We start from the raw sequence: 10,077 nt of genomic DNA on the forward strand, positions 1-10,077 counted from the left end.
TTCATAAGTGAAGCTGAGTGATCCAGCAAACCTGAAATGGATCTGGTCCAGGATTCAAAACATTTAGAAAATTTAGAAATCTATTCCAGGTTTGCTGGATCACCCAGCTTCACTGATAAAAGTGTATCCTCACCAGCCTTGGAGAGCTTTAAATAAACCAGGCCTTGTGAAGCTGGTTAACCTAATTTATTATCATCAAGAGCTGTGGGATACTGCCGATGCCTCATATTTGAACACTGGTGAAAAGTGAAAGTGTGGATGGAGATTCTGAAGCATTTTTATATGAGTGCATGAAAAGACTGAAGTATGTGTCAAGAGAAGGGTAAGTGGTCATTGTTTTCATGGAGGGATTGGGCCTTTGACATTAGTGGTAGTAAGGAGTATTTGGCATCATGCATCCTAGTTTTTTCTCCAAGGTAAGTAAGGTGCCTGAGTAGGCCAGATAAGGCCTAAAAAGCAGCCAGGTGAATTGCCAGGCCAGATGAGGATATAGAAAGTCAGGTTGCAGGCAGGCGCACTAGAAGGCTAAATGAAAGGCAGTCAGATGCATTCCTGTCATAATAAATATTCTGAAAATATTTTTATATTTATGAAAATAATATAGAGTGTTTTGGGAGTGCCCACAATACAGATTTTGTTTTAAAAACCAAAAGAATCTTAAACCTTCTACATCTAGGGATGATTGTGTGAAAGAAATCCGAAAGAAAAAAAAAACCCCACCACTAAGTTATGCCTGTAGTAATGATTTAGCCACCACTGAACAATGAATACAAAGTATTTCAGGAATTAACTTGAAGTTCTCCAGTACAACAGCTTGTTTTTCCGGGGACTATGTACTCTAATCTCAGGCGGATTTCCCAAGTCATACGTTTTGTACTATCGGAATGTCCTCTGGTGGCCCTTGGCATGCTCTACTCATTTCACGTCATTACCAGCCACAGGAAAAAGCCTCAAAGGGTTTATGTTTGTAGAGACTGCACATTCTTTCCGAAAGGCTTATGAGGCCTGTCACACAAGGGTAACGTGAAACCTAACCTCAGCATCCCAAGCTTCCGACTTGTACTCTTGACATGTGATATGTCCAATGACACTTGGAAATAATGCGAGAATTATTAGTATAAGTGCAAGGAGCCAGTCTTTGATCAGCTGCTGGGACCACAGCTTCACAAACCGCTAACCTTAAAACGGATCTAAAAATCAACATTTTCACTTTACATAAAAGGGTAGACAACCCTTATATGTAAAGGAAAAATGGTATTTTTTTTTAAAAGCATATTTTTTTTTTTTTTGACCGCTGTGGTGATCAAGACTAAATGGGAGCGCAGAGCCTCCGGGGATGCGTGACGTTTGTATCCCGCTGGGAGGCTCTACGCTCCTTCTGCGCATGCTCGAGTTTGGGGCATTTTTTCCACAAAAGGTAAAGAGAAGCTGATCTCACGCATGCGCAGTGAGATCGTCTTTCTTTTGTTTCCCCTTTACAGCGGGCTACATCACCTGATCTCACACCTGCATAGTGCGAGATCAGGTGACGTAGCAAGAAGACGGAAGAGAAGACTGAAGATGGTGATACAAGGCACTTCCTCCGCGTCGGGACGAAAAGGAATTCTAGGACGACGCAGGACCGGATTGATGCAAAAAAACATTCTCAGACCTGTGAGGCCACACAGAAAATGTTTCTAGTGAGGCCACACAGAAAAAATTCTAGTTTCCAGGCTTCAACTTTCACCCTCAATTCAACACTTTAAATCGCTAACCCAAAATTATGAATACACCTTATGGAGTTTTATTTCTAAAACAGAGAATCAGAAATTCCTTCACACATTCTCTGGAATGGATCTGATCCAGAATTCAAAACATTTACTAGCAAATGACTTTGAAGAAATCTTTTCCAGTTTTGCTGGATTACCCAGCTTCCCTGATGAAAGTGTCTCTTCCCCAGCCTTGGATAGTTTTAACCACCTGGCCGGTCAACCCGACCTTGGTTCGGGGTAAGAACACTTGCAAAAAGTGGTAAACCCGAACTTTTCTCAGGTGGGTAAACAAACATTATATTGCAATCAGATTGTCATACATTGTATGACAATCGGATTACAATTGAAAGAATATATTTACCCGGTCCCCGCAGCTCCTCTTGACACGTCTGTCCTCTTCTGTCTTCTCCCAGCGAGTGGAGTGACGATCTCAGCCTACAATGTAAAATAAATTTCCAAGCAACAAAATTGTATCACTTTCTAGACAGAATCAGACCGCTAGGGGGGTTATTGTACAGCGTTGTGTAATATGTTGGCGCTTTATAAAAACATTTTAATAACATTTATTTTTTTTAAAACCATAATCCGAAAGTAACTTTACTCTTGTAACTGTAGGATTTAAAGTTGGATATACACAGTGTTTCATACCCTAACCAACTCCCATGGAAGAAAAAGTAATAGTTTAACACACAGGGGTTCCCTGACATGCTGGCACTGCATAATGTCACTGTAAAGTAAATGAAGGCTCCGGCATCTGGCTATGTTTAAACCTGCGGAGGGGCTCATTTAAAAAACATCTCCCCCTATGATACAGTTAAAAGATCTAAGCCACTAAGGTCAGTGAAGCGTAAGGTGAATACATTCTGCTCCGATTGTGTACAAGCCTTTACAGGATTTACTTCCAGCAAACATATACAGTATTTAAGTTACTGCTAAGTTGCATTTTCAGCATTTTTTTATCTCATCAGCTACTGCGAGCACAAATCCTAGTTTTGCCTTTACAAAGTCAAGTTATGGTTTTACATTTCCCCAATGGATTGTCCATAGCACAAAATTGGGAACTGTGAGGGATTGACACCTCCATCATGAACTTTTGGAAAGTGGAGATATTGAAGCATCAGTTTCTGGGGCATCTTGAGCTTTAACCTACAACATCCCCAGTCTGGTGTCTAACGGTGCATTAACCATTTTGTATTTCAGTTATTGCAGAATAATTTAAAACATCTTAAAACAGAATTCTATCTCCTAATGGGCAGTTTGGTGTCTCAGTGGTCAGCACTCTGGCCTTTTACAGCGCTAGGTCCCAGGTTCAAATCTCGGCCAGGACACTATCTGTATGGAGTTTGCAGGTTCTCTCCGTGCTTGTGTGGATTTCCTCCGGGTACTCCAGTTTCCTCCCACATGCCAAAAAGAGTCAAACAGGTTAATTGGCTTCCCCCCAGACATTGACCTTAGACTGTGGTAATGACATATGTCTATGATTGGGACATTAGAATGTGAGCCCCTTTGAGGAAGAGCTAGTGACATGACTAAGGATTTTATACAGCGCTGGGTAATATGTTGGCGCTATATTAATACTGTGTAATAATAATAATAATAATAATTTGCCATTGCTGGCAAGTATTTGTCAAACCTATAGGCAAGAAACTAAGATGTGCAAAATTAAGATGGTGCTGGCCACCATGCACACAGCATAGTGCATTTACATCCTAGGTTTAAATCTAGGTCAGGACACGACCTACATGAAGGCTATATGTTCTCCTTGTGTTTGCATGGTTTTCCCCCTATACAAAAAAGTAGTAAACTGACTTAATCTTCTTTAGACTATGTTAGGAATATAAGACTATGAATAAGGAAGGGACACCTAATCCTCTGATGGACAGTTAGTGACATATTTTGTAATGATTTGTAATCCACCAAAGAATAACATTAAAATATAGGTTTTCTGATGAAGGTAGCCTGTGCTCTAATCTTACTTATTATAGCAGCCATGTACAACATGCAGAGGGTAAGCAATTGCCAGACTACAGGTAACTTCAGACAGTGCTCAGTGTTGTCTCTAATTTTTTAACTATTTATTATCAGCTATTCAACCTCAGTGTTTGTCAAATTCCACTTTGCTTGGCCAGTTAAATTATCTCATAAATAATAACTCTAGCAATATAGACCATGTGTGGGCCGGGATGTAGCAATAAATATATTTTATTCAATCTTACTGTTTTCACAGTGCTCTCCATAATATCCAGGAAGACACTTGCAGGTATACTGTGCAAAGGTATCGCCCCTCCGAGTGAAGGACAGTACTTGACACTCTCCATCATTGTGGCACGGGTTGGGTTGACAAGGACCTGTCAATGTAAAGAATAATGAGCTAAGCTGAAAAAAACAAGACAATAAATAACAAGTAAGCAGCTCAGTCAATAAAACAGAGTCATTCTAATACTTAATTGCTGATTTCCTACTATTAAAGAAAGGGAGAATTGTACTGAAAGATTTGTAGATGTAGGTTAGTCCGCATCAAAGACTGGCTAAAGTGTTGCTGAAAATAAAAACTGTTGCATATCCATCATGTTTCCAATATTCTAGGACTAAATTCCAGGTACACAAGAGAGGAAACAAAAGTGATACATGTCATTGGGACCGGAAGTGAGTGAAGTCCCACCAATAGGGACACAAACAGCAATATAAACCTGGCAGCAAATTTAGCCCATCTTCAGACTTTGGGGATAACAGGGTAGCTAAGGCAGTGGTAGTATTTGTGTCTGTTCAGTTCATTAGTTGCATTACATGTAGAGAGATCTCTGCTAGGCAGCAATATAAGAGACATTTAAACTGAAAGAGGTAAGGAAAAGCAAACACTTTTAACTGAAAAATGCTAGCTGCTTGGTGCACCTGCTGATCCTCCTTCTGGCTTCACTCAAGTTGATGTCAATGACTTGTCAATGTATATGGTATTGTCTTTACAGTCACCATACAAGAAGTAGGGGGTAGTTAGTGGTACACACACAAGACTTACCAGACACCCCAACTCTTAAAAATGTAAAAGTCTTTAAAATGTTAAAAAGCAGAGGCTTTTTCTACATTCCCTGCATGCTTCATTTACATAACAAAATTGGTTCCATTTTTTAAAATAAATTACAACTAGTAAAGCGACAGATGAGTTGGACTAATGACAACCTTGTGACTGGTGTTTGCTGCTGCCTGAAGAATGGCCTTTGTGTCCTGAGAGCTTGTATTAGCTATGATCTTTTTGTAGGATTCCATTACTGAACTAATCCCAAACAAACAAGTACTAAACAATATTCATGGATTGGACAGGCAACCCATAAAATAAAATAAATCTTATGTTCAAAGCATATCTAAACCCTTAAAGTAAACGTCTCTAATTTGGTGTTTTTGGTTCAGTGAAGTTTACTATTTCATTAATAAAACATAGTATCAGTTTGAGAAGTGCAAAAAAAACAAAACAAAAGAAAAAAAAAACCGTTATTGTACCCAGAATCAGATAATAACAGCACTATCTGCCTGTACAGAGGTTACATTCTCAGAGGTCTACAGAACCTCTTTCTTCTATGACACGGACAATAGGAGAAGGGTGGAGTCCTGTGATCCTATCTTGTTTCTGTTGTCTAGATGTAGAAGGGTGATTGTCTATTGTCATGCTAGCACAGAAAGTGCATTAGGGCCCCATTCACACATATGTGCTGGGGGAACTCATTACTGCATTGTATATTAGTGAGAATACTGCAAAAGAAAACAAGGAAAAGTCATAACAAACAATGTAAAGAAGCAAAGTGGTGGATAGGGAGAGTTTTATAGGCCAAATGAGTTTGCACACTAATTATAGGTACAACTATTTACAGCAATCAACCTGATTGCTTTGACAATTAACCTTGTTTAATTTTGGCTTTAGTTGGGCTTTAATGATTCCTTATACAGATCTATGGAATATTTAAATCTTTGTAAGATAAATATTTACTCCAAGGAACTCCAAGAGTTTTTGTGTGTTACATTTTGAACAAGGTTCCAGATAAAACACAGGTGGCCAATTCAGTACAAAGCATAAACAGAGTATTGTAAACTTTGTGCCATTATTTGTATTTTTTACAAATACACAATTGTCTTCTGCAGCCTCTGTTTATTGTAGAGTGATGTGTGATATGTTAATAATATTAATATTGATAAACAGGATTTATATAGCTCCAACATATTACGCAGAGCTGTACATTTTTATGTTGAGGGTTTAAAAAAATTTAATAGAATAGTAAAAATGTAAGAGCAAGTATTTCACTGTGGAAGACAATAAATAGTTCACTGTAATTACTTTTAGGTTTGGTACACACGTCCAATAGTTGCATGAACAAGCATTGTACATACAGCTCAGTGCTGCTCTATGGAGAGGGAAGAACGACAGAGCGGCACCCTACTACGCTCTCTCCCCTTCACTTGTATTACAATCGTTCATCATTTATGGATCCGCCATGACAGATCCATGAACTACGAACAACGAGTGCTGTACACACGCCAGATTCTCGTCCAATATCAGCCCTGAGGCAATTATTGAACTAGAATCATCTGTGGTCTGTACGTAGCCTTTTTATGTTGGTGCCTACATTTTCTCCTGAGTTTTCTTTATTGTTCATCAAATAATTACCAAAAAACATAAATATCTTATTTAATGTGTAATAGACTTGCTGATGTGTTAGCAGCGATGAGTTATAGTACACAGTGGAGTCAGCATGGAGAATTCTGAAGTTGTGACAGTTCTGTAGGTCATAAGTTGATTTCTGGAAAAGGTGATCCCGGCTATACTCACGTCATTGAAATGACTAATATACAGAAAAAAACAACAAGTTTTTGACTACAGAAATCACCACCATCCCAAGTATGTTGTTTAGTTATCGTACTCAACATCTTCTTTGAGTTCTTTGCATGCTTACCTTTCTCAGTCACATTGCAGTATGTACCAGTAAATCCATCAGTACAGATACAGAAGGGCTCCTTATTCACTCCAGTGAAACAGGTTCCTCCATTATGACAGATGTTTATTTCACAGGAATCACCTTTGTGGAAAAAAAGGAAAAGAAAAGGTTTTAGGCATCACAAGCATAAAATGAGTGTAATATGCTTAAAGAAATCATTGTGCTGATTGTTTCACTGCCTGCAAATACAAAAAATGGGCTTGTTCCCACCATGTGCACTTTGATGCAGATATTTAAAACATTTGCATACTTTTTGCTACCTGCAAAAAAAAAAAAGACTACACAGATATGCAGTTGTTGGTCCATTTTACCATAATCACCTTGGATTTCCAGTGAAGTTGCTGCAAAAAGCCCATGAAGATGAATTGCAATCGAGCAATACAAAAAAAAACATGCATCAAAACACTTTGGGCTCCATTTATAAAACTGGGAATCTGAAATTCCCTCGAACCTTCTGGTGGGAATCAAGTACTGCCATTAAACCCCTTCAAACTAGAAGATTCTCACAAGGGAATATTTGATTCCCTGTTTTACAAATAGAGCCCATTGAGAAACATATACAGCACTTTTGATCATGAAGCAGATATAAACCTATTTTCCTCATATGAGCCTGCACCCTTTTATACACTTTTTTAGTTTTTTGATTAGTTTACATTGTTTTTTTTACAACATGACTACAAGACATTGCACAGTAAGGAGAGGCCTTGCAATTCCAATTCATTAGCACAGTAATGCCTTAATGTGACAAAAATTTACTCTAATGCTAATAATGTAATATCGGCATCAGCCAATTTATAGGACCATGGTGGCAACACTAAACTAAAATCTCTTATAGGACACTGACTGATATGAATAAAAAAAGTTCTCAGTGAAGAGCTTACACAAAGTACCAGCGAGTCAAATAAACTGTTCCTTTATTCGTTAGACAATTTTGAGAATTTTGCACAGTACCTAAACATCATCGCTGTTACAAAATATTTAAAAACAATGACACCCTTTTGTGCCAATAATTTTAGCAAAATCTACTACTAGAATGTCTTGTTGGTGGCAGCAGCTGACACTAGTTATATTATAATGATCTGCGACATATTCACGTTTGCTTATACTCTATCTTGTTCTTGTATGGTTAAATCATTCTGCTTGGATTGCTCGAATTTGGGTACAATGTGCAATATTTATTTACTGTATAGAAATACCAATTAGTAAAAAGCGTGGACCTTCCTTTTAAATATATGAAATAGAATTGTTCTGTCTTTTAACAATATTTTTATATTGTTATTCATTGTTATTGAAATGTGCCCACTAATTATCCCAATCTGAAAGATGATTTGTTCTCATTACTAAATCCCTTTTTTGTATTGACATGAATGGGATTGGCTTTCTATAATATAATATACCACTGAACATGCTTTTTTCTATTATAATTATTATAGCCCTGTCTAAACCCCCTCCCACAGGACTTTAACAAAAAGGTTACTGACTTAGGCTACGTACACACGCGCAATAATTATCGTTGGAAACAAACGATTAACGACCGATCGTCCGAAAATCGTTACCAAAAAAAGTGAACAATGTCTGGCCAACGACGAGGAATGTTGCTGAAAACGAACAACCGTCCCGGTGGATCTGATTGGACGATGATCATTCGCTATCTATTGTGTACGGACATGCAGTGATCGTGAATTGTTCTGCGGTACACTTTCTCCTGTACACGTCACTTCCTACATCGTTCAAACAATCGTATCTAGTGTGTGTGCATTATTGGTGGATTATATTTGAATAATCGTATCGTTACAGCATGTACAGAATCGTGCACTATACGATGGTTCAAAATAATCACGAATAATCGCTGATCGGTCGTTATTCGTTCGTTTTCTAACAATAAATATTGCGTGTATACTAAGCCTTAGTACTGGATTCCACACGTTTATAGTTCATGATTGGAATTCCACCAGTGGAGACCCAGCTGGGTGCCATCAGCTGGTACAATAATGGGCACAGCAGCTGGACAAATCAAAAAAAGTCCTAGTGGACAATCAACCAATAGAACCACAGTTAAAAGATAAAAGGCTAAAATGTATTTTCTAAAGCCAGCAATAAGCAAAACAAAATCCCATTGGAATAGCCTTTTAATAATAGGCTGGAGTAATAAGTAGATCATGTTCTAAAAGGTCAGGTAGAGATCAGTACAGATCAGGTAAAACAGCCTCTTCATGAAAATAAAACATTAACATGGGTAGTCTTCATTTTGTATAATGTAGAAAATGCAGATGTAAGAGTAGAAGAGTAAAGAGTAATTGTGGAAAGGAAAATTACCCAACACCCACTTTTATTAGTAGGGGATTCGCTAAGATCAAGATGGCCAATAATCAAAAAAAAAGGAAGTGAATAAGGAAGTTCAGATATCAAAAAGAACTGCAGGTTCAGGGTCAATGGAGGCTTCATCAATTAAATTTTCCTGGTGACGTTCCGTTTGCTTTGACAGATCTCACAGGCTACGTAAACGTCAGATGATTCTCATACAATTATGGCTTCAGGGCTTGTATGGGGCAAGAATCTGACATGTGTACAGCGCTCAACCAACGTCGATCCGTCCTGGAGGATCCATGAACAACTGCAATACAAGTGAAAGGTAGAGAGCGCAGCGAGGTGGTGCTCGTTCGTTCTCCCCCCTCCCTATAGAGCAGAGTCGCTCTGTATGTACAACGCTTGTTCATGCATCTTTTAGATTGCGAAAGATCCTTTCCAACGACAGAAATCTGACGTATGTTGTCTCCTTCCAAGTTTCCCTTATTAAGGAACCCCGGGATACAGTCTGTCAGCTGCGTGTGGCCCTGGAAGTTCAGATCCAACTCTTAGAAGTTGGACACCAATTTGGACAGCGTTTTGGTCAGCGTTAATTGCTGGGATATCCGGGTGCATTTCAGCTTTTCCTGGGGCTTACAGGACTGAATGAACTACTGTGTGAAAGTTTTGTCTTCCAGGTCTGGCCAATCTAGATGGCCAAACAAGGAAGAGAAGAAGGAAAAAGTTGGAGGTGCCAGTAACAGGATGGGGAATAGGAAGTGTAAACAGATTTGTACTGCTTTCAGGTGGGCCTATATAGATTATTTACAGTCCACATAAAGGTAGATGATGAAGCAAATCAAGCCCTTTATCCAATAAAATTTGACAAAGTTTTAGTATCTAGGACACAATTCCTCACCAGTTTTAGCACAACACATGATTCATCCTAAAGATGATCATCGCAGAATAGAAGCCAAGCCGCAGTGTTGATGTTCTGGTTGCTAGTTATACAACGAAGCAATTTTTCTGCTGCCGTCACCAATTTTAGTTCAGCAACA

The 10,077-nt window shown here is 38.6% G+C and overlaps 1 protein-coding gene across 1 annotated transcript in view; it reads right to left on the reverse strand.

The window, feature by feature from the left end:
• Window positions 1-6,809, reverse strand: part of MFGE8 (milk fat globule EGF and factor V/VIII domain containing) — a 35,105-nt gene extending 28,296 nt beyond the window's left edge. Inside the window, exons 1-2 of the mRNA XM_072402714.1 lie at window positions 6,692-6,809; window positions 3,968-4,099 (exon numbers count right to left, since the gene is read on the reverse strand). The gene's annotated coding sequence lies outside the window, so the exon portion shown is untranslated. The remainder of the gene's footprint in view (window positions 1-3,967; window positions 4,100-6,691) is intronic.
• Window positions 6,810-10,077: the final 3,268 nt, after the last annotated feature.

This window comes from Pyxicephalus adspersus, chromosome 2 (assembly GCF_032062135.1).
Source record: "Pyxicephalus adspersus chromosome 2, UCB_Pads_2.0, whole genome shotgun sequence".
In the NCBI taxonomy this organism is placed as follows: Eukaryota; Metazoa; Chordata; class Amphibia; order Anura; family Pyxicephalidae; genus Pyxicephalus; species Pyxicephalus adspersus.